The sequence below is a fragment of the Nansenia antarctica genome, assembly GCF_963989245.1.
Source record: "Nansenia antarctica genome assembly, chromosome: 5".
In the NCBI taxonomy this organism is placed as follows: Eukaryota; Metazoa; Chordata; class Actinopteri; order Argentiniformes; family Microstomatidae; genus Nansenia; species Nansenia antarctica.
This window is the reverse complement of record NC_137690.1, coordinates 1,267,826-1,277,825: the sequence shown is the minus strand read 5'-3', so window position 1 is coordinate 1,277,825 and position 10,000 is coordinate 1,267,826.

Sequence of the window (10,000 nt, the reverse complement as noted above, 5' to 3'; positions counted from 1 at the left end):
CTGTCTCTATCTAACTCTGTCTCTATCTGACTCTGTCTCTATCTGACTCTGTCTCTATCTGACTCTGTCTCTATCTGACTCTGTCTCTATCTGTCTCTGTCTCTATCTAACTCTGTATCTGTCTAACTCTGTCTCTATCTAACTCTGTCTCTATCTAACTCTGTCTCTATCTAACTCTGTCTCTATCTAACTCTGTCTCTATCTAACTCTGTCTCTATCTGTCTCTGTCTCTATCTAACTCTGTCTCTATCTAACTCTGTCTCTATCTGACTCTGTCTCTATCTAACTCTGTCTCTATCTAACTCTGTCTCTATCTAACTCTGTCTCTATCTAACTCTGTCTCTGTCTAACTCTGTCTCTATCTGTCTCTGTCTCTATCTAACTCTGTCTCTATCTGACTCTGTCTCTGTCTAACTCTGTCTCTATCTAACTCTGTCTCTGTCTAACTCTGTCTCTGTCTAACTCTGTCTCTATCTAACTCTGTCTCTACCTAACTCTGTCTCTATCTAACTCTGTCTCTATCTAACTCTGTCTCTATTTAACTCTGTCTCTATCTAACTCTGTCTCTATCTAACTCTGTCTCTATCTAACTCTGTCTCTATCTGACTCTGTCTCTGTCTAACTCTGTCTCTATCTAACTCTGTCTCTATCTGACTCTGTCTCTATCTAACTCTGTCACTATCTAACTCTGTCTCTATTTAACTCTGTCTCTGTCTAACTCTGTCTCTATCTAACTCTGTCTCTATCTAACTCTGTCTCTATCTAACTCTGTCTCTGCCTAACTCTGTCTCTATCTAACTCTGTCTCTGTCTAACTCTGTCACTATCTGTCTCTGTCTCTGTCTAACTCTGTCTCTGTCTAACTCTGTCTCTATCTAACTCTGTCTCTGTCTGTCTCTGTCTCTCTCTCTCTGTCTCTATCTAACTCTGTCTCTATCTAACTCTGTCTCTGTCTAACTCTGTCTCTATCTAACTCTGTCTCTATCTAACTCTGTCTCTATCTAACTCTGTCTCTATCTAACTCTGTCTCTATCTAACTCTGTCTCTATCTGTCTCTGTCTCTGTCTAACTCTGTCTCTATCTAACTCTGTCTCTGTCTAACTCTGTCTCTATCTAACTCTGTCTCTATCTAACTCTGTCTCTATCTAACTCTGTCTCTATCTGTCTCTGTCTCTATCTAACTCTGTCTCTATCTAACTCTGTCTCTATCTGTCTCTGTCTCTATCTAACTCTGTCTCTATCTAACTCTGTCTCTATCTAACTCTGTCTCTATCTAACTCTGTCTCTATCTAACTCTGTCTCTATCTGTCTCTGTCTCTATCTAACTCTGTCTCTATCTAACTCTGTCTCTATCTAACTCTGTCTCTATCTAACTCTGTCTCTATCTAACTCTGTCTCTATCTGTCTCTGTCTCTGTCTAACTCTGTCTCTATCTAACTCTGTCTCTATCTAACTCTGTCTCTATCTAACTCTGTCTCTATCTAACTCTGTCTCTATCTAACTCTGTCTCTATCTAACTCTGTCTCTATCTAACTCTGTCTCTATCTGTCTCTGTCTCTATCTAACTCTGTCTCTATCTAACTCTGTCTCTATCTAACTCTGTCTCTATCTAACTCTGTCTCTATCTAACTCTGTCTCTATCTAACTCTGTCTCTATCTAACTCTGTCTCTATCTAACTCTGTCTCTATCTAACTCTGTCTCTATCTAACTCTGTCTCTATCTAACTCTGTCTCTATCTAACTCTGTCTATATCTAACTCTGTCTCTATCTAACTCTGTCTCTGTCTAACTCTGTCTCTCTGTCTCTATCTAACTCTGTCTCTATCTAACTCTGTCTCTATCTGTCTCTGTCTCTGTCTAACTCTGTCTCTATCTGACTCTGTCTCTATCTAACTCTGTCTCTATCTAACTCTGTCTCTATCTAACTCTGTCTCTGCCTAACTCTGTCTCTATCTAACTCTGTCTCTATCTAACTCTGTCTCTATCTAACTCTGTCTCTATCTAACTCTGTCTCTATCTAACTCTGTCTCTATCTAACTCTGTCTCTATCTGACTCTGTCACTATCTGACTCTGTCTCTATCTGACTCTGTCTCTATCTAACTCTGTCACTATCTAACTCTGTCTCTACCTAACTCTGTCTCTATCTAACTCTGTCTCTATCTAACTCTGTCTCTATCTAACTCTGTCTCTATCTAACTCTGTCTCTATCTAACTCTGTCTCTATCTAACTCTGTCTCTATCTAACTCTGTCTCTATCTAACTCTGTCTCTATCTAACTCTGTCTCTGTCTAACTCTGTCTCTATCTGACTCTGTCTCTATCTAACTCCAGTGTTTCCTCTACATGCATTTCATCGTGGCGCGCCGCCACGATGGAATTTCCTCCGCCACCATGCAGATTTCTCAACCCAAAAAAAAAAAAAAACGATTTAGGCCGCTTTTCAGACCTTCACAGCGCTAGACACACCCACAAGCGCGAAGCGACGCGCTTGCAAAACTGTTTTGTGATTCCTCATTTAAATTACGTTGTACCTGTTACAATGACAATAAAGATCATTCATCTTCATCAAGATGAGAGATGGAGCGATCCGCTCACACAGCTGTCCCGCATCCGCTAATCAGCGCAGCACCGAACCGCCGGGCTCGTTGAGCGGATGCGAGGCAGCTGTGCCCGGGACCGGCCACTTCACATAAAGGAAGGAAGGAAGGAAGGAAGGAAAGAAAGCCGTGCACAAACGAGAGCTAAGTCAGACCGGGACGCTGCCAGTATGTGTGAGAGCCGGACTGCCGGCGTGAACATTTGAACCGTGTCATTTTATTTAATGGACCATTTCGTTGTCTGGTACCTGTACTGTAGCAATGACAAATAAAGTCCATTCCATTCCATTCCAGAGAGGGAGGGACGGACGGACGGACTACCCTTGTTTTTAATTTACAGGAAAACATTTTATTTTCGAGTTTTGGCTGAAATGACGTCGTTGTTTTGAGCGCGCGTGCGCGTTTCATGCGCGTGCACGCGAAAAAATCGCGCGCGCGCTGCGCGCGTGCGCGGTCAGCACTACCCGCCACCATGGTAAAAATTCCTGGAGGAAACACTGAACTCTGTCTCTGTCTAACTCTGTCTCTATCTAACTCTGTCTCTATCTAACTCTGTCTCTATCTAACTCTGTCTCTATCTAACTCTGTCTCTATCTAACTCTGTCTCTGTCTAACTCTGTCTCTATCTAACTCTGTCTCTATCTAACTCTGTCTCTGTCTAACTCTGTCTCTATCTAACTCTGTCTCTGTCTCTATCTAACTCTGTCTCTATCTAACTCTGTCTCTATCTAACTCTGTCTCTATCTAACTCTGTCTCTATCTGACTCTGTCTCTGTCTAACTCTGTCTCTATCTAACTCTGTCTCTATCTAACTCTGTCTCTATCTAACTCTGTCTCTATCTAACTCTGTCTCTGTCTAACTCTGTCTCTATCTAACTCTGTCTCTATCTAACTCTGTCTCTATCTAACTCTGTCTCTATCTAACTCTGTCTCTATCTAACTCTGTCTCTATCTAACTCTGTCTCTATCTAACTCTGTCTCTGTCTAACTCTGTCTCTGTCTAACTCTGTCTCTATCTAACTTTGTCTCTATCTAACTCTGTCTCTATCTAACTCTGTCTCTATCTGACTCTGTCTCTGTCTAACTCTGTCTCTATCTAACTCTGTCTCTATCTAACTCTGTCTCTATCTAACTCTGTCTCTATCTAACTCTGTCTCTATCTAACTCTGTCTCTATCTGACTCTGTCTCTATCTAACTCTGTCTCTATCTAACTCTGTCTCTATCTGACTCTGTCTCTGTCTAACTCTGTCTCTATCTAACTCTGTCTCTGTCTAACTCTGTCTCTATCTAACTCTGTCTCTATCTAACTCTGTCTCTATCTAACTCTGTCTCTCTGTCTCTGTCTAACTCTGTCTCTATCTAACTCTGTCTCTATCTAACTCTGTCTCTATCTAACTCTGTCTCTATCTAACTCTGTCTCTATCTGACTCTGTCTCTGTCTAACTCTGTCTCTATCTAACTCTGTCTCTATCTAACTCTGTCTCTGTCTCTGTCTAACTCTGTCTCTATCTAACTCTGTCTCTATCTAACTCTGTCTCTATCTAACTCTGTCTCTATCTAACTCTAGGCCCTGGACAATCTAGACAATTTGATGGCAGCTACTAGATTGTAATCAAGTGCAATACTGAAACACAACTGTGAACATTTCAAACCTGCAAACTGCGACACTTTAAATGAATGTGCAATAACACTATGTGCAATATGACAACCCTCGGGTACATAAGGTTCAGAGATAGGAAATGTTAGGATATTTATAGCATAGCATAGAGTACAGCACAGTGTTTTATTTGTATAGTATAGTAGTATAGTATAGTGGATAGTGTACATAGCCTTTATTTATGTAAACCAGCTCTTTTCCCTTCTTGTTTTTAGTCTTTTTTCCTAGCACCAGGGGAGCCCCCCCTCCCAAATTTCGTTGTTTGGTACCTGTACTATATCAATGACAATAAAAACCATTCATTCATTCTTACCTGAGGACCAGACCAGGAAGTTAAAGACGCATGTCTCTCTTGGTTTCCTTGGTTTCCTGTAACCGCCAGGCTGGTTTTGTGTTTACAGTTTCGAAGCATTTCATTGGCTTAATCGTTTCAAAGTCAGAACGTCACGCAGAACGGACCCATCATGGAGTCGCCTGTCCAAGTCGCCTGAAGAAAAATAACAACGATAACAAATAATAATTACAAATAAATGTGTTGTGCACGTATCGGAAGTGCTAGTATCAATTGTTGTTGTTTTTCCACTCACACAGATCTTTAGTGAATAGAATCTACCCATTTTAAAAATCGGGTAGTTCCTCGAGAGGAGAGAATCACGAAATCGTCTCAAAAGTGGCGCTGTGTTCCCGCTGTCAGAGCGAGACCTGCTGTGTTCCCGCGAGACCTGCTGTGTTCCCGCTGTCAGAGCGAGACCTGCTGTGTTCCCGCTGTCAGAGCGAGACCTGCTGTGTTCCCGCTGTCAGAGCGAGACCTGCTGTGTTCCCGCTGTCAGAGCGAGACCTGCTGTGTTCCCGCTGTCAGAGCGAGACCTGCCGTGTTCCCGCTGTCAGAGCGAGACCTGCTGTGTTCCCGCTGTCAGAGCGAGACTTTTTTTTTGCTGTGTTCCCGCGAGACCTGATGTGTTCCCGCGAGACCTGCTGTGTTCCCACTGTCAGAGCGAGACCTGCCCCCCCCACCCCCAGACCTGCCCCCCCCCCCCCCACCCCCAGACCTGCCCCCCCCCCCCACCCCCCACCCCCAGACCTGCCCCCCCATAGATAATACATATAGGGCCGGTTTCAGAGACAAGGCTTAAGCCTAGTCCTAGACTAAAAAACATCTTCAATGGAGATTTTACATTGAAAGTGTGATTTAGTCCAGGACTAGGCTTAAGCCTTGTCTCTGAAACCGGCCCATAGTGCGGTGGCTTAAGACCATATTTTACAATAATGGGGACGCGCTGGACAAAAGCACCAATTTTTTTCCATGTGCTCTACATCACCATAGCTTTCAATTTTTGGTGGGAGCCACTTCATCAAGATGGCCGATGGCGGATTTCCAAGGTGGCCGCCATCTAAAATCTATAAGTGCAAATATCTCGGCTTCCAAGCCACTTAGAAGGTCAATCTTGGTGTCAAAATATACATTTTCTGGGTCAGGGAATGCATTAAAGCTATTGAGAATATCATTATGTGATTTTTTAAAATTATTATACTTTAGATCTTTTGATTGTGTTGTGGTGCTGTGGTGTTGTGGTGTTGTGGTGTTGTGGTGGTGTTGTGGTGTTGTGGTGCTGTGGTGTTGTGGTGGTGTTGTGTTGATGAGCAATCCATTCCTAGATGATACCCCCGAGCTTCTAATGCTGGACACACGTAATATAACTGACGAGTCTGTGGTTAACACAGTCCGCAATGTGGAATCAGTGGGCAGAGATCAGTACAACAAGTACCATGAGAGAGTGATCAGGAACCGCACACACTCCATTCACGAGCCCATCAAAAATAACTCACTGCCTCTCTTCAGATGCCCAACACCCAAGACCAAGACCAAGCAGGCAGGGCAGATCTCAATGTTGAATGATGATGTTGCACTCTTCTCCCAATTATATATAGCCATGCAACACAGAGAGGGTGACATGAGCACCTTTTTTAAGCACGAAAACCATCCATACCCTCCCTCCCTATCTGACAGAGGGAAACTACGCTTGGGAAAGAAGTCAGATCTGCTAATTGTTCTGACAGAGAAGACACAACAGGAACCTCCAGGTACTTTTTTTTTAACAAACAAGTTGTAATCAGTCAGTGGCATTAAGTAATATCAGTAATAATCAGAAAAAATAGCATATTATTCTCTTCAAGGTCTGTAGAGAGTCCTTATTTACAGTTTGTTTTTCGTTTTTTAACTAACTTTCTTTTTTACCTCCAGGGACTTTTGATGTCAAAGTACTCGACGGTGCTGCTGTTGTGCACTTCCTGTCCACCACCAACATTACCACATTCGACGAATATGCCAGTTGTGTCTTTGTTCCCCACATCATGAAGCACTTGGAGACCTCTGCAAGAGTTGATGTGGTCTGGGATACTTACATCACCAGCAGCATAAAAGAGTCAACAAGGGAGAAGCGAGGCAAAGGGATACGACGGAAGGTGGCTGGTCAGAACAAGCTGCCAGGGAATTGGCCAGATTTCCTGCGTGACCCTATGAACAAGCAGGAACTCTTCACCTTCCTCTCCAGGAAGATTGCATCCATTGCCTGGCCAGATGGTAAGCAGGTCTTCATTACATCTGGCACCAGAGTGATCGGCACAGACACCAGCCACTTCATACTGCCATGTAACCATGAAGAGGCCGACACCAGGATACTGATTCATCTGCTTGATGCCCTGGAGCATCGCTCTTCTACCTGCTTGGTACGCACTGTGGATACAGATGTTGTCGTTATCCTCATCGGCAAGTTCCATGCCCTGCTCACCAAGTATCCAGCTGCAGACATCTGGGTCGCTTTTGGCACTGGCAAGAACTACAGATATCTTCATATCAATAACATCTGCCATACTCTGGGCAAAGATAAGTCCACAGCACTTCCCGTCTTCCACTGTTTCACAGGCTGTGACACAACCTCAGCATTCTGTGGGAAGGGGAAGAAGTCAGCATGGGAGGCTTGGAAGTCCTACCCCGAGGTCACCCAGGCCTTCAACTACATGGCAGCGAATCCGCACACTCCCGTGACCATAGATGCCCAGCAATTTCAACTTCTGGAGCGCTACACAATCGTCCTTTACGACAAGATGAGTGATGTGGAATCTATCAATAAAGCACAGAGAGAGTTGTTCTGCCAGAAGAACAGAACCATGGAACACATTCCACCAACACAACATTCCCTTCTGCAGCACTTGAAGCGAGTTGCCTACCAGTCTGGGATCTGGGCAACATCTGAACTGGCTCAGCAGCCGACACCCAGTCCAGAAGGATGTGGATGGACATTGGATAGAGACAGCCAGGTCTGGCTTCGAAAGCCTGCACTGAACTGGTCAGATGTGGCTGTAAAAGTGCAAGTGGCTGTGGTGCAAAGTGCTCATGCAAGAAAGCACACTGGAAATGCACAGAGCTTTGCAGTTGTAAATGTGACCGATAATTTTATTATATAAAATGCTTTGTTATGTTAAAAAGGGAAGCACATAAAGTTCAATTCTATTAATGCATGTTGTCATGTTTTTCAATATACATGCCATTGAAAACATACATATTAATATATGTCCAGCTGCTTATGAACCGAGTTGAAAATTATGGATACATTGCCAGAATGAACATATTTATTTGATCTCGGCACAAATAATCATCTAGTGATATTCTCAATAGCTTTAATGCATTCCTTGACCCAGAAAATGTATATTTTGACACCAAGATTGACCTTCTATGTGGCTTGGAAGCTGAGATATTTGCACTTATAGATTTTAGATGGCGGCCACCTTGGAAATCCGCCATCGGCCATCTTGATGAAGTGGCTCCCACCAAAAATTGAAAGCTATGGTGATGTAGAGCACATGGAAAAAATTTGGTGCTTTTGTCCGGCGCGTCCCCATTATTTTGCTAAGCTGCCGCACTAATACTAATGTCATATAATAGATTATAGACATATTGACAATAGTACAGATAATATATAATATATCATACATAGATAATATATATAGTTTATATTAGATATAGTATGGATATCTATGGTCCCGCCTCGCGGACTGAAAACCCCACTGGGTGTGTGTGTGTGTGTGTGTGTGTGTGTGTGTGTGTGTGTGTGTGTGTATGTGTGTGTGTGTGTGTGTGCGTGCGTGCGTGCGTGCGTGCGTGCGTGCGCGCGCGTGCGTGCGTGCGTGTGTGTGCGTGTGTGTGTGTGTGTGTGTGTGTGTGCGTGCGCGTGTGTGTGTCTAATAACCTTAACCCAGTTACCGCATACGCAGAACCACTAAGCAGCGCATATCGACAGAACACCGAACGTGCACAGTCGACATAGTAGTTATAAATGGTATATCTGAACGTTATGAAATCAACTCTTTCTCACCGGCTACAGTAGTTCACTGCTCAAAGAAAAAGCGTTATTACTGACAACGTGTGCCTAATGTACAATTAGACATGGTCAATATCTGATCTGGGTATTAGATATGGTTGTTGCGTGATGGTTATCAGAGGAGTTGAATCATGTTATTTATGAATATATATATATATCTTTATTATCGTTACTTTGACCACAGAACAGGAACAGGATGTTGCTATACACATGCGCTACAGGGACCTGTTGGCTGCCTGTCCTTCCTTGGGGGGTGGGGAGGGGAGGGGGGGTGGGGAGGGAGGTGGGGAGGGAGGGAGGGAGGTGGGGAGGGCGGATGGGGAGGGGAGTGGAGGGAGGGAGGATGGAGAGGGAGCTGGGAAGGGAGGGGGGAGGGAGGGTGGATGGAGAGGGAGGGGGGAGGGAGGGTGGATGGAGAGGGAGGGAGGGTGGAGGATGGGGAGAGGAGGGGAGGGAGGTGGAGAGGGAGGAAGGGAGGATGGAGAAGGAGGGAGGAGGGTGGATGGGGAGAGGAGGGGAGGGAGGTGGGGAGGGCGGCAGGGTGGATGGAGAAGGAGGGAGGGGGGATGGAGAGAGAGGGAGGGGAGGGAGGGAGGAGGGTGGGGAGAGGGAGGGCGGGGGTGGCCTTCATTTCAGACACAGGTTGCGTCGCGATCTGGGACGCGGCCATCAGATCCCTGTACGTCCCCCCCCCTCCCTGTACGCACCCCCCCCCCCCCCCCCCCCCCCTCCCTGGCGCCCCCCCCCCTCTCTGGGCCCCCTCCCTGGGCCCCCCCCCTCTCTGGAACGACACCATTTTGGGACTTTTAATGGGTCGCTTAAGTTTCTAACGCGCCCTCAATACCTCAGCGGGATCAACTCGATTTAAACTTTCTGTAATTAGTATGTCAATTAGTATGTTAATTAGTATGCAAATAGACCTGGGCCAGGACGGCTCTGCGGCGCCGGGGGGCTCAGACAAACAGGCTCTACTTGTAGAAACGATAATGAAAGGATATTTTTTCCCTTCGCTGGAGGCTACGAATGATATTCAGGAACTCTACGACACGAGATACGTCGATAGACCTACTAGAGAGTTTCATAGAGCTACTAGATAGTTTCATAACACATAGAGGTAGAACACCAGGGGAGGCTGGGGAGGCTGGGGGAGGTAGAACACCAGGGGAGGCTGGGGGAGGTAGAACACCAGGGGGGGCTGGGGGAGGTAGAACACCAGGGGAGGCTGGGGGAGGTAGAACACCAGGGGAGGCTGGGGGAGGGAGGTAGAACACCAGGGGAGGCTGGGGGAGGTAGAACACCAGGAGAGGCTGGGGGAGGTAGAACACCAGGGGAGGCTGGGGGAGGTAGAACACCAGGGGAGGCTGGGG